The following is a 25271-nucleotide window of genomic DNA, read 5'->3' on the forward strand; positions in this document are numbered from 1 at the left end:
TTGGTCAGCCAGAGGCCCTTGATGTATTCCTTGACTTCAGAGAAGTAGATACCAAAAATTAGTGGTCCCATTATGTGAGACACATATGGACACAGGGTGTCAGTTGTCCATCAAACAGGTCCCTTACAGAGTGCATGAGTGAGTTAAACATACCCTGAAAGAGAAACTATGGGAGAATGGATCTTTGTGCAATCCATGAGTCCAATATTTTATTTCTGCTTTCACATGTCTTATGACTGAATATAAGCCAACAAATAAACATATCATTTCACTTTTAATTGGCATTAATAGCATATATTGCTGATGCCTAATCCGCAAAAGTCTTAAGTCCAAGAAGCCAGCATACAGGGAATGTTGGGGTGGTAGGTGGGGGGGTTAATTGAGGGTCCCTACAAAATGCTCCACATTGTGACTTGCTAAGTCCTCAAGTGGGATTATGTTTACCAAATGCATTGCAGTTATTGTGTGTATGAGATATGGGACGACTTTCAAAACATTGTGCATATGATTATAGTGGCCAAATATCCTGTCTCTGTGATGCTGGACACAAAAGACTCAGCAGGTAACAGCAGTCAGGGAGGTGTACAATCAAAATGCTATGACCTGGGAAATGCTATGCAAGATATTTGTTTTCCCTTCTCATAGGAGAACCAATCCCATCTTTTATTATACCAGCTAACTAGAGTACCACAAACAATGCATTAATATTTCTATTAATGTCCTGCATGTTTCGGAATTGTCTCAATTTAGGAGATGTGTGAAGATGAACATGTACTTCTCTCATGTGTTCCGATTTATAATTTATGCATATTTTTGTGAATGAATTAAATGTATTTTTGGATCTGTGCAGAGAGGAATAGTGAATTGAGCTCGTATGAAAAGACAGGCATACATTTCCCTCATGCAGTACAGATTAATATGCTGCATTTCCCTCATGCAGTACAGATTAATATGATGTGTTTTCATGCCCATCTAACATAGTGACAGACAACAAACTGAACTTTTAATTTTAGCCAGAATGGTCTCTTGTTTGGTTAATAAAAAAAGGCAAGTAATTTGGGGCCTTATATTCAGGTGACTTAATGAATATGTTTTGTGATACTGTTTATTGCATGAAACTGGTCTCAGAGATAATGAATAGCAGACACTACTCTCATGTTTAGTTCATATGTCGGTGATACAAAGATCAAGACACCAGAGGGGATTAATAATAGCAAGAGATGGCAGCATCAATATTGCTGCTGAAGTGATGCCTCATCGCACTCAGTAAAAACAGCTCACAAGGCATTTGCGACTTCAAAGTAGAGTGATGGGAACATACGACAGCCATGGACACCATTAAACTGGTGTTGAGTTTGCAGTATAGTGTGACAGTTGTAATACAGGTGGCGTAGAAAACAATGCAGGGACATATTACATAAACAAATGCATCACTTCTAAAGGCAGTAAAGATAAGTGCAAGCATTGCAAACCTGGAATTTAAGCCTGGTTATTTGACTGTACATGAAGGTAAGAGTTGTGAGTGTTGAAAAAAGCTTGTTATCTGGGAGAGAGCACTGATCCACATTGACTCTTTTCAGGCTCATCCTAAGAGCACTGTTTAGATAAATGCTTTGTTCAGCATTGCACAGAAGAGAATTGGAGGTTGAAAAGGAGATGTGCTTCTCGAAAAAGAATATCTTAATTTCAGAGTAGCATTTAGCTGTATGTTTGTTTTCATTACTATGATTTTGGCATTCCAATTTAGTGCTGATGTCGAACAGTGAGATGCAGTTTAGGAACAGAGCTAAATGCAAAGCCTTCAGAAGTAACTAAGTACATACGTAGTTTTGCTGCACATAGCATATTGTGGCTTACGTATCTGTTCCTCACTGAGTGTTGTCCTTAGTAACATGATGTTATGGTAATGTCAGGTTAGGGGAGTGGTCAGCAGATGAGACCGGCATATAATCATGTATCTACTGTGAAGCATAAAAGACTTGAAATAACTGTAGCTCACAGGATAGCTGTTACAACAGACCTGAAGTGTATTCTGTGTACTCTGTACAAAATCATTGCTGCCTGCCAGGCTATTGGCATGTTTTTCTGAGCCAGTAGGAGCCCAGCCCTGTTGCTCAAACTGCTTTCCCCTTTTTGTGGTTCACTGCTTTTAGACAACTGTGATGCCAAAGGCAAACTGAGCAGCTTGATTTGAGTCATAAGCTGGTTCCAATTAGCTCTGCCTTTTTTTTAATTGCAGTCGATCAGCCATTGTTTAATGCCATACCACATAGAGTAACCCACAAAACATTGAGGTGATGCAGAACAGAGGAAGACTATTATCCTTAGAAGTAGAAAGGGTTTTTTATTGTTTAGTTCTAGGAAATTCCACCTCAAAAGACATTATTTCTTCCATTGTAGTATAGTGATTTAGAGTAAGTAGATTTTTACTAGAAAAGAATATAGAGCTACAAGTTGTGTGGTTCGTTAGCTTTTGACATGGAATTGTAGGTAGAAAGTGCCTCTTTTGTTGGACAGCAGACATCTTCATTAAAATCCTTAAGAGAGTGAAATCTGAAATAAAAAAAGGCTGCCAACAACTTATATTTATTTTTAAAATAAGGTAGATGTATTATTTTTTAACTTTTTTTGATTTTTGTTTTACTACTTTGGACAGTAACTAACTAATCTGTATGTATTGAAATGACGCTGTTTTCTGTCTGGGCATGAGTTGTTAGAACGATTTTATTTTCAACCAACAGATATCCTGAAGCTTTGCATGAGCCCAGCATTTTCTTGGCTGAGGTATGTTAAGGAGAACATAAGCCACTTGCATAACTTTCAAGTTATTGGTCCAAAATCAAAAGACAAAGTAAAAAATAATATTGGGGGGGGGGGGGGTGTCAAGGGCCAAAATCAGAGACATTTTTAAATATAACTCTATTTCACTTAATTAATGGAAGAACAGGTTTTGCATCAACATACACTTTCTGAAGAATAAGAAATATGATTGACTGTAATACTCAGTGATTTAACAGAAAATCAACAGTTGTATGAGGGAAAAGGAAAAAAAAAAATATCTGCAAAATCAAGGGCAGTTGAGAGGAATATTTTGAGATGATCTACATTGTAGATCTCTGTCAAAAAATAAGAAGAAAAGATAAAAAGTACCAGTCAAGGAAGGCAATAAGTGCTAAGAGCTGAAATAATTTTAATGCAGTTCAGCTTCTGCTTAGTAATATTTTTGAGAAGAACTGATACTGTTCTATGAAAAAAATTATTCAGCAGCATCTGTTAATTGCCTTAATGGTATCTGCAATTTATTTATGTCCCCAGAACAAAAAGGTCAGTATTGTGTAACTTAATGCTTTCAGGAGGGCTGTGTAAGCAGCAGGTAAATATATTTGTGACCATTGTACACCATTCTTTGTGGTGTATCATGCAGTTTAGTGCCCCCCCATTCTTTCTGGTGTATCAGGCAGTGTAGTCTTACTCATTCATACTGGTATACTGGGCAGTAGAAATGGGTAAGATTAAACTGTCTATTTTGTACTGTATCAAGTAGTTTAGTGATACCCATCATACTGGTGTGTTAGTCAGCTTGGTGATACCTATTTGTACTGGTGTATCAGGTAGTTTAGTGACCCCCATTCATACTGGTGTATCAGGCAGTTTAATGCCCCCATTCATACTGGTGTGTCAAGCAGTTTGGTGCCCCCCATTCATACTGCTGTATGAGGCAGCAAGACTTATCCAGGTCTCATTCATTACTGCTGTTTATGCATATTCCTAAATTATTCCTTTTTGACCTAAGACCTCTGTAGACATGTTCACCATGTCATTATGGGTATTTCTTAGCCTATCATGCTGTTTTTCAGCACCTGCTTTACTAACTTAGAATGTCGTTCTCTAGACATTCTCATAACACATCCATAGTCTGTTACAATATCATCCGGACTTCCTACACCTTCCTACACCAGCTCTTTCTATTAAGTCATCATCTTTGTATCAGACAAGCAATATCTTTCTTAGCCATTAGTGAGGTAAAGCAACTGGTGTTTTTCCAGATGTCACAGACATAGATCATGGTAGATAACACAGTTGATATGAACAAGTGCCTAAGGACCTTTGTGTTGCCCATGTGAAAAGACCACATTATGTGAAGATGCTTGAAAATAGAGATGACTTTGCCAATTGTAGCTTTAACATAAATGTCTGTGTTACATATAACTAAAGTAAGACGAGTTTGTTTCTTATTTATTGGCATTTATTTATCAGATAAATGAGCTGGTTTGAGGACCTTTCTCAATCACTACTTGGATCAAAGGGCATCAGCAATACATGCAGTATTAAAACACACACACACACACACACACACACACACACACACACACACACACACACACACACACACACACACAAGTTCTCAGGTGGAGCAAATAGTATGGAATTTAATTTCAGAGGAAACAGAACAAAACTACAGTAAGGGAAATCTGCAGTACATAATTGAATTGAATAATTGGAACATAAGAGATAAAGGACGTGGCATATCTAGTGCATTACATCCATCCTTCTACAACCCCTCTTCTCATTTTGCACATGGGGTCCTGTATCACATCACAGTGGCAATCATCTTGAGACAAGGTTTACACTGCTGGGTGACTAGCCCTGCTGCAGTATCTAATGCATTAAATATTCTTTTGTAATTTAAATAACATTATGTACAGGAAGTTCAAAGACCCACATTGCAGACTATGTATCTATGTATTAACAAAATACATAATCTCCTCTGTTGTATACCTGCTCTTTGCACTGGCCCCTACACTGGCTCCTTTAATCTAAGCTCTTCTGTTGTTATTTTCTCCAGGGATTCTGGGGTCTGGCTTAGAATTAGAACATCAACAACAAAGCCAGGGTCTTTCACCTGCCTACACTCGGCAGTAATGAGAAACGATGTACTAAGCAAACCATTATTTATGATAAGTAATAGATGATGACACATAAATAACACTAATGCTGTACAAAACTGCTGACAAAGCATCTGCCATGTGTGTGCTAACATCACTACAGGTGTAGTATCTGACAACGTGATCTGTTATGTAGACTGTCAAATGATTTTTTGGAAATTAGTGAAGTTACCTTGCTTAGTATTTAGTATTTATTCCTAGGTTAGACTCTCTTCAAAAATTTTCCATAATGTGAAGGTTTACATGGTCTTGACTTACCAGCTGAAAAAAAAAATTGTTCTTCATTTAATACCTGAGAATGAGCCTTTGCCTGACTCAGGAGGATACTGCTGAGTAAAGAGAGCAGGTGGTATCTCCGATGTTACTACACCTTTTATTGGGATAAGAGCAGGCATATGGTATCTGCAATGATCCGGTACCAGGCATACTGTATCTGCAATGATCCGGTACCAGGCATACTGTATCAGCAATGATCCGGTATCAGGCATACTGTATCTACAATGATGCCCTTCATGGATGCATCTGCAGTCATAACAAATGGGTTGTCCTGTCGTCAGGCAGCCCTTCGGTCGGCCGGATTCCAAAGTCTGGGTCCAGCCGCTGATGTCGCACTTCACCCGACGTCATCTCTGCTGGTCTTCGGTATAAAGGCATCAGCCGACGCCATTTTCCTCAGTCTTTCTTGCTGCGTGGCGCCCGAAGCAGAAGCTGTTCGCAAGTGCCGGTCGGTCAGATCCAGAGATTACTACTACTGAATACTACTTCGAAGACTTCTAAAAGCTAAGTACCCCATTGGGGACTCTTTCTTGCCTCAGCCGATGTCAGAAAAAGTCAATAACTGTTTAACTTGTGGGAAACAAATACCTCATAAAGATTTCCACTCTTACTGTTTGCCTTGCTTAGGCCCAGACCACGACGTAGCAGCCTGTTCGGCCTGTGCTTCCTTCAACCAAGAACGCTTAGGTGGCGGTCGGAGTTTGCTGAGCAGTTTTTCGGCTCAGATTTTGTGTACATTATGCCGCCGGATCCTCAGACTACCCAAATTGTTAAAAACGCAAAGAAAAAGACCGACACCCGCGGTCCGCGGTTTCGGCCGAAACCACGGTTAAGCAAGCCGCGAGTGTCTCGGTTTCGGCCGAAACCGAGAAAACTGGTCAATCTTCAGCCGAATCCATGACTACTACTGAGGCTCCTGCTTCCTTATCTGAATCAGCCTCAGAAATTTTGCCTACAACTGTGGTTCCCACTGATCTATCAGACACCATCCCCTTGGATATCTCTACCCCAGCACGTGGTGCTGCTAGGCCTCCTGCAGCCATGTCTATTAAGGCCTTTGCCAGGGCTAAAGCAGCCAAATCAGCTAAATCAGTGCCTGTTAAACCACCCTCACTCAGGCCCACTTCTAGTTCTCAAATGCTTACTCTGGCAGAAGATTTAATATCCTTAATTAGGGATCCCAATCTCACCCAGACAGGGCCTCTCAGCCCCCAGAAAAGAGACCTAGAACAGAGCCCCCCGAGCCTGTGTCCTCTGATGATTCTGCGGATGACTCAGACATTACAGACCAGCCAGAGGCTCCTTTTTCCAATTATGAAGATTCAGATGCTGAAGAATCCATTCCAGCTGCCTCTCCACCAGAGGAATTCTCCTTTGGGGAAACCTTACATGCCATGAGAGAACAATTCCAATGGCAGGGACAAGATTTCTCAGATTCAAGAAAAAGGCTTAGGACTTTTCTGCACTTACCACAACATAGGCCCCTAGCTATACCTCCTGTCCTTTCTGTTGTGGACGATGCATTTAATGATGTCTGCACTGCTCCTGATTCTTTACCTCCAGCCCTGCCAAACCAGATAGATTTTACAGGGTGCCAGACACTCATCACCACCTATACAAGGCCCCACTTGCTGACCCCGAAACTATATCCCAGGGGCCTAAGGCAGTAGCCTCGACCACAGCAAAAAACCCTATTCCCTCTGAAAGGGAATCCAGGTCCTTAGAGATGGGGAAAAAGTCTACACCTCTGCTACTCTCTCTGCTAGAGCTTTAAACTGTCAGTTTCACATGATCCAATACCAAGAGTTTATGCTTGATCAGTTAATTAAAAAGCTGTCCTCTGATGAATCTTTCGATAAGAAATATGTATTAGAAATGGTGAATAACATCCAACAGGTTAGTAACCATTCTTTAAAATGTGGCTATGATGCACTGGAGGCTTCATTTAGATCAGCCATGACTGGCACAGTGATAAGAAGGCATGCATGGTTGAAAGAACAGGTCTTGCCGGATCATGTTAAAGCTAAGCTATTGGATGCTCCTATGGATAAGGCCAGTCTATTTGGGGAACCTGCCCAGCAGGTAATGAAGAAAATGGAAGAGAAGGCAAAATCTGTACAAACAGTTAAAGATTTCCTACAGGTTCAGCCCCCAAGGTTTAGCAGGAACTGGCCTGCCAAAAATTGGTCCTTTCCTGACTCCACAAGATCCCAAAGGGGCAGGAACAGATGCTCTAGGGGCAGAAATCAATCCAGAGGAGGTGCCTACAGAGGACGACAGTGGCAAGGCAATAACCGAGGCACAGACGCAACCACTGCCACTGCAACAGGACAATCACAGTGACTTGGCTCTGACTCCGCCTACCCGGGAGCAAATAGCAGCACCATTAGGCGGAAAGTTAGCCTTATTCTCGAAAAATTGGCACTATATTACAAAAGACAAGTGGATTTTGCAATCCATAGACCAAGGCTACCGGTTCCACTTCCACACTTTACCAGTAAAAAGAGGAATGCCAAACCTGCCCCCAAATCAAAAAACAGAAGCCCTGCACCAGACAGCAGAATTAACAAAGATGAGAGCTGTGGAAAGGGTACCAATAACAGAACAGGGCAAAGGATTCTACTCCAGACTCTTCCTAGTACCAAGAAAAGAAAAAAAACTGGAGACCTATTCTCGACCTGTCCATCTTAAACACATACATCATTGTCCCAAAATTCAAAATGCTGACCCTACAGCAACTTCTTCCCATGCTGGGCAAGGAGTGTTGGCTGGTAACTCTAGATCTCAAGGAGGCATACCTGCACGTCCCCATTCGACCAAATTGCAGAAGATACCTCAGATTTCTTGCAGGATCAGAGCATTATCAATTCTCAGCATTGCCCTTTGGCTTATCCACTGCGCCCAGAGTATTCACAAAATGCCTGGCATCAGTAATCGCTCACTGCAGAGTACAGGGAATCCAAATTTATCCATACCTGGACGACTGCCTGTTACAAGCGGACAACAAAAGCAAGCTGACAACAGATTTACAAAGGGTCATTTACTTGCTACAAGCCCTGGGATACACAGTCAATTTTCAAAAGTCAAGACTGATACCATCCCAGACAAGAACTTTCTTAGGCTGAATTGGACACAGTAAAACAGATGGCATGCGTAACTGCAGAAAAAGAGAAAGAACTCCCTCTTTACTTCTTGGCATTAACAAAGCAGAACAAACTAACAGCAAGAAAAGTTCTGCAGGCCTTGGGCTTCATGGCATCATGCATAATCTTGGTCCCTCATGCCAGACTGCATATGAGAAAGTTACAGTGGTACCTAAAGAATTTATGGTCTCAACACAGGCACAGCTTAGAAACAGAAATACCACTAATCCCATGCTTAAAACAGGAGCTCCTATGGTGGGCTCGGCATGCCAGTCAAACCCAGGCTTACCCTTCCACAACTTTCGAGCAAACCAAACCATCACAACGGATGCCTCAGACCTAGGATGGGGGCACATGCTGGACAAATGCGCAAGGACTGTGGACTCAGGACCAGCTGCACCTGCACATAAACCAAAAGAAATGCTGGCAGTAAAACTGGCAATCCTAAAATTCAGACCATTCCTCAAAGAAGGCCATTTGATGATAAGGACAGACAACACCACAGTCATGTGGTACATCAACAAACAGGGAGGCACTCATTCTTACCCCTATGCAGAATGACTTTGGACCTTTGGAATCTGGCTCTCAGCTACAACATCCAGTTACAGGCAATATTTGTACCGGGAAAAGAGAACACCCTAGCAGACATTTTAAGCAGAACCACCTCGGATGCTCACGAATGGATGCTACACCCCGACATCTTCAAGGCCATCACAAAGAAATGGGGAATGCCACAAATAGATCTATTCGCTTCCCCACAAAATCACCAGCTCAAAAATTCTGCACAAGGACATTCCACCCACTTGCATGGAAGGTGGACTCTCTATCCTTCAGCTGGAAAGGCCTGACAGCATATGCATTCCCACCTCTTACCTTGAGGCACAAGGTACTACTGGAAATCAGAGGAACGTCCAAGGATAATCCTGATAGCTCCGAATTGGCCAAGACAACACTGGTACCCATTGCTGAGGAGCATGTCTCGGGAGAAAATGTGGTCAATACCCCTGATGCCTCTGATGTTAACTCAGAACAACTACAACATCATACATCCAAACCTACAAACCTTGCAACTGACTGCCTGGAACATCACATAGCAGTAACTAACCCAGACCTTTCACAAAGGGTTAAAGACATTATCCTTGAAGCCCGCAGACCTTCTACAAGAAGGAACTATGCAGGAAAATGGAAAAGGTTCATCATTTGGAGTACTGAAAGAGGAAAAGATGTGTCGAACATAGATATTGCTAACATCCTGGAGTACTTGGCAGAGCTTCTACATACAGGCCTGTCCTATTCCTCCATCAAGATACATGCATCAGCTATTTCAGCAGAATACAGCTTTGATCCTCCTGTCTTTTCACATCCTCTACTCAGGCAGTTTCTCAGAGGGATCAAGAATGTAAAACCTCCTAGGAAACCACCATTACCAGCATGGGACTTGAACTTTGTACTAGAAAAGTTGACACTCCCTCCGTTTGAACCAGCAGCAACAGCAGATCTACAACACCTGTCATGGAAAACTGCTTTCCTACTGGCTATTACTTCAGCAAGGAGGGTTTCGGAACTACAGGCCTTAATGGCAGTGCAACCCTTCCTAATCTTCCATCAAGATAGGGTGTCCATGAGAACTAATCCTACATTTATGCCTAAGGTGGTATCCAGAGTGTCTTTAAACCAGGCAATCCACCTACCTACCTTCTTTCCCAATCCACAAAACACAGGTGAAAGAATAATGCATACCTTGGATGTACACAGACAGTTACGCTACTACCTGGACAGAACCAAAGGTAACAGAAAACTGACCAGCTCTTTGTAGCCTATGCAACAGGAAGGGAAGGAAAAGCAATTTCCAAACAGACAATCTCCAAATGGATAGGAAATTGCATAAGATTCTGTTACTCCTACCATGGAAAACCAATTCCACAGAACATAAGACCTCATTCTACAAGGGCTACAGCCACTACCACAGCTTTCTTAAGAGGAGTGGCAACCAAGGACATTATTGAGGCGGCTACTTGGACCTCCGTGCATACATTTGCCAAGCATTATAATTTACCTCTATATTCTAGATCCCGAGCAGGGTTTGCCACTGCTGTACTGCAAGGGATCCTGACTACACCATAATTATTATTCCTCCTCCCTAGTTTGGCTATGGTATTCTACCCATTTGTTATGACTGCAGATGCATCCATGAAGGACATAGTACAGTTTTGTACCTACCATAAATGTAGATGTCCGAACTGGATAGCATCTGCAGTCAGGATTACCTCTCCTTCCCTCTGCGGTACTCAGAGGGTATTTACCCTCCTAATAGCTAGCTGCGGAGTCTCTTATGGTGTATTTGTTTGTATATATGTACATACATGTTTATTTTTTGTGTTTGCCTTCTACTATTTTGGAAACATTGGCATTTATCCAAAATTTAGCTTTCCAAGAGGGCAATTGGCATCTGGGGCAAGAAACACTGAGGAAAATGGCGTTGGCTGATGCCTTTATACCCGAAGACCAGCAGAGATGACGTCGGGTGAAGTGCGACATCAGCGGACCCAGACTTTGGAATCCGGCCGACCGAAGGGCTGCCTGACGACAGGACAACCCATTTGTTATGACTGCAGATGCTATCCAGTTCGGACATCTACATTTATGGTAGGTACAAAACTGTACTTTCCAGTACCAGGCATACTGTATCTGCAATGATCCAGTACCAGGCATACTGTATCTGCAGTGATCCGGTACCAAGCATACTGTATCTGCAATGATCCAGTTGATCCAGTACCAGGCATATTGTATCTGCAATGATCCAGTACCAGGTATACTGTATCTGCAATGATCCGGTACCAGGCATACTGTATCTGCAATGATCCAGTACCAGGCATACTGTATCTGCAATGATCCGGTACCAGGCATACTGTATCTACAATGATCCGGTACCAGGCATACTGTATCTGCAATGATCCGGTACCAGGCATACTGTATCTACAATGATCCAGTACCAGGCATACTGTATCTGCAATGATCTGATAACATTTTTGTTCACCATGTGAGGTTGAAAGGCATGCTAACTATGCCACATGGTGTTTTGTCTCAGGTTTCAAATGTTTAGCAGTTAGATCGGCACTGGCTGCCTTGTTAAACCTTATGATTTGATGAATTTAGTCACCTGTTCTTTAGATATGTCATCTCATCCAGGTCGATGGGCTGTTATAAGACCCTTTTTGTAATGGTCAAAGGCAAAATAATAATAGAAAGGATCAACTGTGCACAGGAATTTGCCACAGACAAATGCAGTAAACAATAGTACAATGGAAAAGTATGTAGTTGTATCCAAATCAATGTGGATTAAAATATGGGCATATATATAAGTAATGTGACAAAGGCCAATAAGAGTTAATATGCAGGCATTAGATATATCCATCTTGAAGGGGAGTTGTACTTCCCAGACTGACATAAACAGTAAATGCTGCAATAGTTAATAATACAGCTGCTAAATAACTTAAAGGCTGGAAAGAGTGTAACCTATCCTGCAGTTCTGGATCATTTACATTGATATTTTTTATGAAGAAACTCTATAACTGTTTCTTGAAAACTGGCAACTCTGTTATGCCTGTAAAATCTTATGGTGATTTGTTCCAGGATGTGAGAACCAATTTTGTAAATGATCTTTCAGAAAGAGAAATGGAAGAAAAAGGTCTGTTTAATTGAAAGGTGCTGGAGCTCTGTAGCATGTAAGATGATTCATGATCTGATAGCTTATTGCTCAGAGGAGAAGCAGTTTGAAAGTAAGTGTTGTAGGTAGATCTGCCTGCACTAGGGAGCCAGTTAGCATGCTGAATGGAAAACAATGATCTCTATGACAAGCTAAGTTAAAGTGAAAGCTTTTGTTTTCAGTCGTCTGTAGTGAGGACATTGAGATATTGGCTATTAGTGATAGGGTGTTTTTGATCCTGTGTATTAAATATAGTTAGCCATAGCTTGATTTAGTACATCTCAGAAGTGTTCTAACCATTAATCTGTTATTCATTAGTCAGAGATGTATCACATTTATTTTTTTTTAACAATCATTTGACTTCTGGCTATGTTAGGTAACTCACAAACAGCTCTGCATAGTGTCATTTTGATGTGTGTCTTACTTTGTCTCTTTTTCCTTTTCTTCCAAGCATTTAATTTTTTTTCGTTTTGGCAACGTTTCTTAGCTTTTTTCATCTCCAAAGAAAGTCTCATTAGTATGCCATTGCAGGCCAAACTCGATATTTCATTTATTTTAGTCTTTTTGGCTTTTCTTACATAAGATCCCATTTCCTTTCCTTGATCATGTTCCTCTGCTAAGTATTGACCTATTGAACTCTCGCTTGGCTTAAAGAAGTTGTTGCCTCCGAGGACAGACTTACACATAGGTAAGCTAGGTGACTGCCTAGGGTGCTGTGCTTGTAGGGGTGCTCTGTTGTGATGTACTTATCTTCATTTGACTTGAAATTCAAGTCAAGTTACCCTAGCTTGATCATTGTGAGGTTGCAAGGGTAGAGGCCTTGCAATGCTCAAATGTAGGCATGAAGCCATGCGAAGAATTGTTTTTTTTTTTTTTTTTATAGATGAGCAATATGAATCAACGTATCAATGTGCAATGTATGGTTTTACTGAATGAATGCAAAAATTTACCAAAAACTCACACATTCTACTGGATTCTAGACCGAGAGGAATCTTACGGTGTCAGTGAGAAGTGTATAATAGGACTATATTTATAATAATGCTGCTGCAGTGATTATTTATTTATTGGAATTTGTTTACCGGGAAAGTCCACTGGGCCAAGCAGAGACCATTTTCAGTGGAGGCCCGCGGAGAAAAATCTCGACATGAAACACAAAATAGAATACATAGTAAATCAAGACCTGCATTTTAAGTATATTCAGGAGCAACGGAGGAAAACATTACTGACAAAAAACACTTGGAATATATACAACACTAGATGCATACTTTATAAAACCAATACAATGTAGTAGAACTATAGTTAATGCAAAAAAGGATGACTATAAAAGCTTATGTTCACACACTAGATACACATAATATACTACATTAGTGTAATGCAACTATGTTGATATAGTAATCTGAGTGAAAAAAGATGCAATAATTACTGGAGAAGAACTGAGATTGAGAGTTAGGGAAAAAAATGTAGAGGCTACAGAAATTATCGAATAAGAGAGGAAAACAAAAGAGAGAATATGATAAGGAAATATATAGGAAGTTCTGAGTAGCAACAGAAGAAAAGGCCCAAAGGGAAGACGTAATAGAGATGGAGATCATAAGAGAATATGAAGTAACAAGGAAAAAGTAAATAATAGAAAGTCCCTAAGATCCAGGTAATGCATTGAGGAGGTTTAGTGCAATTACAAATCCATTTGGAATAGAGGTGTGCACATTGGGCGGTTTTAAAGGAGGCAGTGCATTGGATAGTATGAATGGCTGAGGGGATGCTTGTCCAGATATCAGCTATTACTCAGGAGTATAGTTATTGACCAGCAGATAATTTAGGCCTTGAATTTGGAGGAGGTGTTGGTTTTCTGATCTTATTGACCTAATGGGGTTATAATGGGAGAATAAGGACTTTAGGACAGGGCGGTCTTGTGGTTTATTAAGTAATTTATATGTGGTGGGTAACTGGATACAAGTAAGATAGGATGGAATTTGAGCCAGTTTAATATTTTTTATATGATATTTTTATATTTTTTATTTTTATACATTTTCTATATTTTTATATTTTATAGCTATATATTTTTTAATTTTTATATTTTGGCATTTTTTCTGGATCTGTGATTTGTGTGGGCAGTTTGGATGAGGTGAATACCCTGGAGATAGCCTAGAGAGAAGTCTTATTACTGTTTTTATAATAATGCTGGTAGTAATCAATTGTTTTGGAAATTGTTTCTGGCTTTTTGACTTATGTGGACAGTTGCGATGAGGGGAATGGTACTTTCAGAAATGCTATTACTGTTTTTATAATAATGCTGGCAGTAATCATCCAGATATTTTGGGCAGTATTTCTGGCTTTGTGATTTGTGTGAGCAGTTGAAATAAGAGGATTGGCACTATGAGATAAGCATAAGTACTATTTTACAATGATGCTGGCCTGTGATAACCAAATATTTCTGTCAATATTATTCTGACTTTGTGATTTGTGTGGAGCAACTTAGATTGGAACACTTTAATTTGTGGCAACTTGGTTGTGTGGACTGTGCAGATGAAATAATATTAAGTAGCATCAAACATTGTGGCTAGAACTGCTGGTGAGAGCCGGGTTTGGCTGGATGAAAATAAATGACCATGTTGGTTGTGTTTCACTGTTGCAGTAGTAACTATATGGGTTATTCTTGCTGTAGTAGCCCCTGGCTAGCCCATGTCCCTGAGATTTAATTCTGTCCTCCTAGGCTGGCAGATGCCCTGCACCTGACATCATGATGCCTGGGTATAAGGGTCATTTGCAAGCTGGATGAAAGTAACTTACCTTATTGTTTTTGTTCAGTTTAAACAGTCACTGTCTCCCTTTGAAGGACTAGTTTGCTTTTGTGAGATGTAAGATTGACTACTTAACTTGGCAACTGAAATGCACAAACAGAGTAGTGTAATTGGTTAGCTGTCTTCTGTGCAAAAAAATGACTAGCCTGTTTCTGTTTGCCTATTATTTTGGCTTTGTAGGACCAATGTGATTATTTGAAACAACATGAGATATTTTAATGTATGTCAACTGTTCGGAACAGTGGTGATAGGAGAGGATGATTACATGGTCATCCTCTCGTATCAGAAGCAGATTTCTGAATTGTACATTGAAGTGGCTGTAACTACTTGGTCAGGGTTGTTAGGAAGAAAGTTACTAAACTGACCCAGATGTCACTTACTCAATTTAACAGTCATTTCTCAAAAAAAAGGAATAAATGCTTCACACAATACCCAGACCTTCAAAACTTCTTGGGGCTGGTGGCCCCTACACACAAGGCTGTATAAGTGGATTTTGACATGGGCTTAGTAATTGCCTCTGCCCTGAACTCCACTAGTCTAAAACCATTCTTCTATTGGTTATACTCAGAATGTTGCTGGACATGTGTGTGGGTATTGATATTGTCATTATTTCTTTAACATTCCTCCCAAACCTTAGTGGTCACTTTATTTTGTGTTGAGCTGGGGATAGCGTAGTAATTGTTTCTTTAACTTTCTTCATAAACTTCACAGGGATACACAAAGATCACTATAGCATGTATTAGAGTACTGCACTGTCTCTAGAAGTAACATGTTACAAACATTGTAATTTTTTATTCATTTTAGTCACAATAAAATATATGAGGCATATGCAGGTGGCTATCTTTTGGGGGAGAGTAAATAAGAATGTTGTTTATATATGTCTATCAGCAAATGTGTTCAATTTTGTTTGTTTTTTTTCATTTTTTTCCCCAGACTGATAATGGAAGGGTACTTAGAATCTGTCTGTCTTTTGCGGGGTGGGATGAGGAGGTTTGCTGTATATAAGTATGACAGCAGCAGCTTGAAGTATGTCATCTGTGCCTTAATTCTAATCCCAGTTTAACACTAGAGTCGGATACACAGAAAGTGATGACCTGTACTGAGGTGGAGAGGTAGGGGACAGGTACTTTACTAAGATATATGTACCCTCACAAGTATTTGTCTTCTCAGTTTATTGTGAAATGGTGTTTGGTCAGTTTTGGGCATTAAGACATGGTTGTGACTTTTTTCTTCATTGAAATAAAAAGTAAGATTGAATTTCTTTTCTGAATGCAAAATTTTGTTCAGACCATCATTGGGTCAAATAACTGAAAAAAAAGTCCTAAAATGTACCCCAGAGCATCAGTAACTCCATGGCTTCTGGGTCTCTATCAGCCCCCAGACCCATAAATTAATTTAATTATTACAGGTTAGTTTTGGTCAGTTAGGGTGTGCTGAAAGGATGCAACAGAAAAGTTGAAGAGTAACACTAAACTTCTTTCTTTAATAATGGTTTTTGTTTAGGCAGTCACTGAACACTGAGGTTGCTTAAAAAACTCTGAAGTATATCTCAGAGCATCTAGAAAACTCATGGCTGGCTTCATACAATTATTTCCACTGCAGCTAGTACAATGTAGTCTTGTTCTATTAGGATGTACTTCTGTGAGTCTAGCAGCCCGCAGACCCATAAATTAATTTAGTTGTTACAGAGCAATTTTAGTCAATTGTGCTGAAAGATGCAAGAAAAAAAAGCTAAAGAGTAATACTAAACTTCTTTCTTTTACCAAGACTTTTGATCAAGTGATCACTGGATGAAAAGTTGTTTAAAAAACTCTAAAATGTATCTCAGAGTGTCTAGAACCTCCAAATCTCTGACTTAATGTAGTTATTTCCTCCACAGTTATCAGAGTGCAGTCTTGTTTGCACAAAACATGTTGAATGAATGCATAATAACTGCAGGAAAAAAAAAAAAAAAGAGTTAGACAAACTGTTAGTAAAAGGAAGAAGAAGAATTTGGATAGTACAGGTACACCAGGATGGGACTGGGGTTGAGGAATGGGTGGAGGTGGCCACCATGAAGCTTTTCTGCCTAGGGCATCATTTTACTTATGGCCGGCCTTAGTGGCTACTGTTCATGAAGATCTACTGACTGCATCCTTTTAGCTTTCGGTGAGTTTTCAAGATGTGTCTATCTGTCCTTTGGTCATTAACAAGTAGTTCCATTAATGAACTGGTATTACTTGTATTTTCCCAACTAAGAGGTCACAGTGTGACCCATCATGCAATTCTGTGTTTATGCACTTCCTGTAGTGATGACTGACACCTTGTTATTTATATACATGCAGCCCATTATTTTAAGATAATATTATATAATGATGGTCATGCCATCCTGGGTATATTCTTGTGGTTGAAGAAGGTATCCCCAGTATTTTAGGCCACCTGTGACAGTTAATGATATGAACTATTCAGCATTATTGTTCATATTAGAAGTAGAGCCATGTGGTTCACTAATGATATTTTGGTGCCTTTATTTATTGGCAGTCAATGCAGTGAGGTCATGTCATAATGTGGACCATTATTCAGAACATCCTGACACTGTCCATTGATAGGGAAAGAACCTATGTCTTCGCGTACTTCACTTGGCACGTACACATGTTAACTTTGCTTGTGCCTTCTGAAAATGAACATTAGTTATACACCAGCTCATGATTTCCATTTTATTAATTATTTATTTTATTTGGCATGTTGGTCACTGGGAAAGTCTGACTGGGTAAGAAACTTATTTTAAGCGGAGGCCTGTGGAGAAAATCTCCAGTACAAAGAAGAACAGAAAATAACCTTTTTACAATAATGAACGACAGTATGCCAAAAACATTTGAAAGAGAACCAGAGACATTAACTTTAGCATAGTAACTGCAGGATACAAAACCCACATTCAAATGAAAACTAGACACAAAAAACAACATGCAAATGGAACTCGGGATGATTCATATGCATATATTTGCACGAGACGGTTAAGAAGCATGATTGACATGGTTGCACATTTATCTAGATAAATTGATTGTCGTGTCTGCATATATGCATATTTTCATGGAAGTAAAACAATGTATGGGAGGTAAGCTAATTATCTTAAGGGGCACAAATTACTCCATTAAGTGGTTACATAGAAAGGTATTCTAAAGACAAAGAGAGACTGTATAGTTGATCTGGATTAAATTTGTCTAATACAGAGATTAGCATTTGTAGGAAGTAATAAAAGGGAATAGTGAAAGAGGTAGAGATTCAATAAGAAGGTAGATAAAGTATACAACAGGGGAGTTAGAGGTTAGTATACAACGGGGGAGTTAGAGGTTAGGTAGTGTACAATCAGTGGTGTGAAATGGAGAGCAGTCGGTGAGAGTTGGTAGAACAGATGATTGCAGTAGAGATAAAACTGTGTAAAAGAAATCTAATGGTGGGAGAGGGAAATGGCATAAGAAGATGAAAGAGAAGTAGTCTAGTGATAATGTCAAGTAAAAAGTGGATAGGATTCACATTGGTTTTGAACTGGGCAGTTACTTGACTTGAGTACGAATTCTTTTAATTTAAATTTGAATTTCTTGAGGTTTAAGGAAGATCTAATACCTAAGTGTAACATGTTCCATAATTTGGTCACTGAATAAAAGTATAGACATTGTCCAGTCGTTTTGTATGGTTTATGTAGAGGTAAAAGTTGTTCATCTTCAGAGTGGGGAGCTCAATTAGGTCTTTAGATTTGGAGTGTAGAATTTATGGCAGCACAGGTTTCAGGGTTATAGATAATTTTGTGGGCCATTGTTCGTTGTAGGTAGTTTAGATGCTGGAGCCAGTTAAAGAAGCTAAGAGCAGCACAATGGTGCTTAAAGAACGGTAATCCTGTTGCAAATTTAGCGATTTTATTGTAATAGGATTCAAGTTTATTTTTTAGTGTAGTTTGAAGGTTGGTTAAGATGGGGGCACCATATAGTAAGGAGGGCAATAGGTACGTGGTGGACAGTATTATTTTGGTGGTTGAGTCCATAGGGTTTTTGTGCCGATAAAGCATTCCTAGTCTATAGCATTATGAATGTGGAGGTTAAAGGTAAGTTTATTGTCTATTGTTACCCCTAATAATCTGGTATATAGAATCACATTAATTTTTGTGTTATTAGGAAAATATATTTTGAAATCAGTTGAGAGTGCTTTTCATGTAAAAATACACAGTTTGGTTTTGTTAGGGTTGAGCAGAAGTAGTACGTGATTGAGCCAGGATTCAATGGATGAGAATGCAGTCTGGGTTATTTGTCTAAGGTGTGCAGTGTTATTGTAGGAGGAAATGCGAGCTGAGTTGTCAGTATACTGGATGAGGGAGCTTTGACAGGAGCAGTACGGAGGTTATTTTTGAAAATGTTGAAGAGAAGGGTTCCAAGAATGGAGCCTTATGGAACTCTTGTTTTATTGATTAGATATTGTGAAAGAGAATCTTGCCATTTTACACACTGTTATAGGTAGCTTGAAAACCATTATAGAGAGGATTGAGTAAGGCCTAGGGAAGATAGTTCCTGTAAAATTTGGGGTGTGAGACAGTGTCAAATGCTTTTGATTGAGAAATATTGCTGAGGTTAATTGGCCAGAGTCTGTAGCTTTTCTAGCTTTGTTAATTGTGTTCATAAAGGATATTAGAGGAGTTGTTGTACTATATGCTGGTCTAAAGCAGTGTTGGGTAGATGTAAGTAGTTTGTTATGATTGAGGTAGTTAAGGAGTTGTTTATGTACACATTTTTTCCAAACCTTTGGAGAAAGGAGACATATTGGAGTTGGGGCGATAGTTAGAAAATTAGTTAGATTTTCTTCCTTTATATAGGGAGTTATAATTTATTTTTTCCAAAGTGAGGGGATGTAAGATTCTATGATGGATCTATTTAAGAGAATACTAACTGGGTACGCAGTAGCATCATCTGCAAGTGTTAAGTATTTGGATGGGAAGTTGGTAGCGGAAGGAGAGCTGGGTTTTATTTTTTTAATATTGACTAAATCACCCTCTGAACTGATACAAAACTGATCTTTCTTGGAATATAACAATGCTATATCTGTACTTGTAAGCTGGACTTGACCAGGTCATCTTATTTCACTGACACCCAGGGTTTTTATTTGTCTTATCAGTTAACTGCAAAGCATGGACTAGTATAATGACCATATATTCAAGTGTTTTCTTGGCTAGCTGCTTTAGTTAATTAAGGACTGGAGTTCTTCATTGCGTTCATCCACTCCCATCATCAATTCCTACTAGTTTATTCCACTAAAATGGTGTCTCTGTCCTGCTGTACCTCTAGATTTAGCATTTTTAGGGGTTGGGGGGTCACTGGCCACAACAACCAGCAATTTTGTTTTATCAACCTGACCAGGAGTGGGCTATGGTAGAAGACATGAATAATAAGATTGTTTTATACCCTTTTCCCTGACCTTATGTTGCTGGGATACATCTAGACATTAGAGCTGGGTAGAGGTACCTTGGCATCATCACATTGAGACACCAAGGGGTACTTTACTATTTCTAGGCTAAAACAATCTGTTTTGGCTCCTAGATATTTACCGACTTAGCATCCAGATGTAGACATCCAGGACAGCAATAGTGGAACAAGAAATCATCATGTGACATCCCACATGCACTCCAGCCATATGGGATACTTAAAAACACCATGCACTCTGTGTGTGTGTGTGTGTGTGTGTGTGTGTGTGTGTGTGTGTGTGTGTGTGTGTGTGTGTGTGTGTGTGTGTGTGTGTGTGTGTGCATAAACAATGCAGAGAATGTCATTAATAATAATTACATATAATTCAGTCTTTGCTATCAACCAATATGACAAAGTTATTGTACTGAGATTGCTTTAATCAGTATACCAAATGTCGTTACTTTAGTCATTGTTAGAAGATAATGATTTCACATCAGTTTCAACCTGCACATCCAAATTGCTCAACATGGTGTACAATATCAGTGCTTATCTTTGCAGATGAAGGATTTAGTACTGTAATGTCATGATCAGCACAACTGTACATCTCTAGAACTGTCTTAACAAATGTGCCATTTCATGGCTCAAACTGTACCTTACTGGCAGTATGTCAGGCATGACATTGTTTTGAGATGTGAAGATACCAGTCCTGTATAAGTGTGGTGCATTATATCTAAGTATTATACATTCCATTGTCTTGACAATATTGGCCTTTGGTTTGTTTGAATGACCAAACACAAGAGCTTCCTGTTGTTCCATGTGATTGTCAGGTAGATTCTGGAGTCTAATAATTTTTCTAGGTCTCACTACAGCCAATTTGTCAGCCGATCTGCTATAGTAGTACTGCCACTTTTGTTGAAATTTCTACCAGGCTAAATTCATATGTGACTTTTTCTGTGGTTGAAGCAGAACAGAAGATTTCAGCAGTTTTCTTCTCATTCTTCACCCCATCAACAATTGTAAAGGTAAAAGTCATAAATGTGTTGTACCAGAATGTTCCATACTGATGAAGAACAAGATAAACAGTCTTGTTTAGCACCAGAAACAGTTTTCATGGTATTCTTCATTGTTTGGATAACCCTGATTTTGATACTTGATCCAGACATGTTACCTCTTGGCCTGTGGTTATCTTGGCAAAGAAGTTATGTGCTGAAAGTCACAGTTTTGTAAAAAAAAGTTATGGAATTCTTGGCAAACTGTGGACCATTATCACAGATGAGAACTTTAGGGAAACCATAGTAATAGAAAAAGGACTTTATTAGTTTGATGATTCATAGTGAAGAGGTAACTTTCATGCCGATGACCTTGGGATACTTTGAGTAAGAGACCACACATGACTGTTCATGATGAAAATAACCAACTGTTTTATTCCACGGTCCATCCAGTATTTCATGAAGTGTCATGGTATTTTTAATGTTGTTTATATGATACTTTTCACAGATTAGACAAATTTTGTTTACAAAAAAAGCTCTGTTTTATAAAATGTTCATGTACGGTATGTAACAGTATGCTCACTTTCATTAAATTTGATAATTGCCAAATAAACTTTGTTGAATTTCCAGCATTTGGTTATATAGCTGATTTGTTAGAATCCCTCTATCAGAAACACCAGTCCTTGTGACTCAAATTTCCTCATGGGAAACATAATTAACTTGAATTTGTAATGGAAATTTTCTCTTGTCATTTGTGCAACATGTCAGCACCATATTTTTAAATGTTTGGAACTCTAAATCATTTCAGGTGTAACAGGTAAAATCATGACATTATTTGTTACATTTGAAGCACTTGGGTAAACATATGCTGATATTCTGCATTGGTTTATCTTTCTAGCATTTGTGCTTCCTTAGTTACACCAGAGCAACACCAAACTGGAAACCAGATTGACATTCCTCTGGAAGTACTTTTCAGTTACGAAACTGAAACTCCATCCATGTTGGGTTTGATAGCAACACCTCAATTTTTTTCACCCTCAACAGCCAAAAGCAATATCCTATTGGCTGAGAATGTGGCACTTTAATACACAACCTATGTGACTCAAAATTGTTTCCCATTTTGTATCAAAGGGTTTACATGACTATTTGATACACGCACATATATATATATATATATATATATATATATATATATATATATATATATATATATGTCTTCTGCAACAGATGCATCAAAGCTCCAACATTTACCAGAGTTAGAACAAAAATAATACATGTCAATATGCATGCAAACATATTATGCCAATGATTAATTATTATAAAAATAGAACATTTCAACAATGTTGGAAGCTGAATTGGGTTAATTTGGTGAATTACTTTCTTCCAAGTATTAACTATCATCCTTCGCAACATATGTGGACCATTTTCTCCTAACATTTTCAAAAACATGGGCCAAGCCAACCAACAAATCATTATAAATGTTTTGTATGTTAATATTCACACTCTCATTTGGGGCTATTGAAATACATTAAAGCATTTCCCTCTACATCCATGTTTAAATCAAAACATTATAGAACTTGACTGTATGCATTGCCAGAACATCCTTCTGCCATCTTTCACCATCAATCTTATTTGTGCTAAGGATTTTGGTGCATTTTTTTACAGCCCACAAGTTAGATAAGCTTTATTTTCCTTGACACATTTTCCCATTAAATTTGCTTCTTATCTATTTTTATTTGTGAGAAGCACTAGGTCTTGACTGAAAGGAGAGAGCACTATCAATCCTTAAATTCTGCCTGATTTGACCTTCTTCTCTCTTCTTTATCCTACTCAAACTCCATATCAAAGGATCATAGGAGATTACTAGGATATCAAACTCCATATCAAAGGATCATAGGAGATTACTAGGATATCAACCCAGAGGTCATTTTAAGCCAATCTGTTCCATCCCAGTGTAATAACATGAAAATGCTTGTCAATACCGAAGATTGTATTTAGTGATGACTGCCCGTGTTCAGGAGGGTTGTGGGCTCTATCCCCATTAAGAATTTACAGTGCGTTATCCACTTGTCCAGGTTCCTCTAGAACAGTGTCATAGAGGTGCCCTGTTTCACATGAATTGGTAGCCTGTTCCATAGATGCGGCAGTCAAGGGTAGATAAATCTGTCCCTCCAGCATGTCCTATTTTGTTTTATGGAGACATAGCAAGGCAGCTCCCAAACAATGTATAATCATACACTCACATACAACTTAGCCTGTGGAATCACACTTCCTCATTAATATAGCCAGATACCTTGTGGTATAGTGCTCCTTATTGACCACTGTGAGATGTACACAGCTGCCTTCTTGGGGTGTTCAGGGGGGAGGAGGATCCCATACATCTTCACTGAGTGCAGGAAGCTTTCCCTACCGTATAGATGCTTGGTGATTATTGTTTAGAGAAATGCTGTGGATGTATTGTTAGAACACTGAGGATCTTGTGGATATAGCAGTCACAGAGTTTACATAGAGTTCTTAGGAAGGATTGATTTCATCTGTCAGTGATATGAAGCAAAGATTGCAGAGTTCTTGTGAGAGACTAATCTGAAATGTAAGTGATGTGAAACAAAAGTTGTTGAGTTCCTGTGGGAGACTAGCCTTTTCTGTAAGTGATGAGAGCTTTGTACTTTTAAGTTCACACTGTAAATAAAGTCCATATAAATATGAAGCAGTCTCTCCAGTGTTTTCTGTTCAACGTAGAGCAATCTATCAATATTGCTTAGCCATCCCTAAAATAGTTATAAAAGAGCCAGTCTGCAAGCATGTTCTGGAGGCTCTGTCCTGATATCCCTGATCTCTAAATATACTACCTCCAAAGCCTCACCACCATAGGGAAAAGGACGTAAACATGTTAGCCTTTTCGCTATGATGTGATAGTAACCTTTTTACCAAAGTGGTACAACCTTGTAGGTAGTATCATTAGAGATCATGAGATTTGGACAGAGCCCCTACATCAGAGTTGTATTGTTTAAAAGGTTTCGTATGTTCTTTGAATCCAGATGTCACTGTTGATTTATGGTCAGTTGATCATTCTTGTTCATGTACCATTTACCTCTTTATGTAAAAATGCAAACTAGAATGAATGTAGTACAGAAATTACTGTTTTTGTACATATAAGTACTTAACTTTCATTGAAATGCTCATCACCATGCATGTTTGTGACGTAGTTTTGTTGTAATGTACTGTAAAACTGATTGCCATTGAGTCTTATTTTTTTTTTAATCCGTGTGCCATCTTGTCACAAACTTAACTTCATTGTCCATCAAGGAAGATATTGCTATACTTATGTAATTTTTGTAAGGAAGCCTTGGAGGACATTTTGCATGTATACCTAAGGACAATAAGTTGCAGAACCTGAAAATATTTATTTTTATTAGTTATTTTTTATACCTTGATAAATGTACCAGATGTAGTACTTTGTTACTTTCAGGCATAACTCTGGAAAGGGAATATAAAAGTAGATTCAGCTAGTTACTATCAAGTACAGAGACAGCAATTTGTAAAAATACCTTTGTAGCTTAATGGAACAGGAACAATAGAATAGAAAGGAATGTACATTGTACTGTTTACTGGAATCACTGGGTATATTAGCATATATTAATAGTGCTAAAAGTAATGGCTAGGTAAGGATGATGTGCAGAAAATGGAAATAGTACCAAAAATACAGACTTAGAGAGCAGCTAGGAACTTATGATGCAAAATGAAATGTTATGAAGCTGGGAAACGGCATATTACAAGCCTCAGTACGTTATATTGTATCATATTTGCTGACTGGTATGGCTGTTGGCAGTGTTCTATATACTGCAGTTAGTTTCTCTAATGCATATTGAGTTATTTTTTTTTAGAAAGCTTATCTTGGATTTAGATTTACTGAGGATGTAAAGTAGCCCTTTCAGCTTTTGCTGTGGTTGTAAGACCTGTCTGCCAAGATGAATACAGTTCAGA

At 38.9% G+C, this 25271-nt stretch overlaps 1 protein-coding gene across 4 annotated transcripts in view; it reads left to right on the top strand.

The window, feature by feature from the left end:
- The window catches only part of CDK14 (cyclin dependent kinase 14), a 3129234-nt gene that overhangs the window by 642029 nt on the left and 2461934 nt on the right, over window positions 1-25271 (top strand). The window lies entirely within an intron of this gene.

Source organism: Protopterus annectens, chromosome 3.part1 (genome assembly GCF_019279795.1).
Source record: "Protopterus annectens isolate FY-2018-M chromosome 3.part1, PAN1.0, whole genome shotgun sequence".
NCBI lineage: Eukaryota > Metazoa > Chordata > Ceratodontiformes > Protopteridae > Protopterus > Protopterus annectens.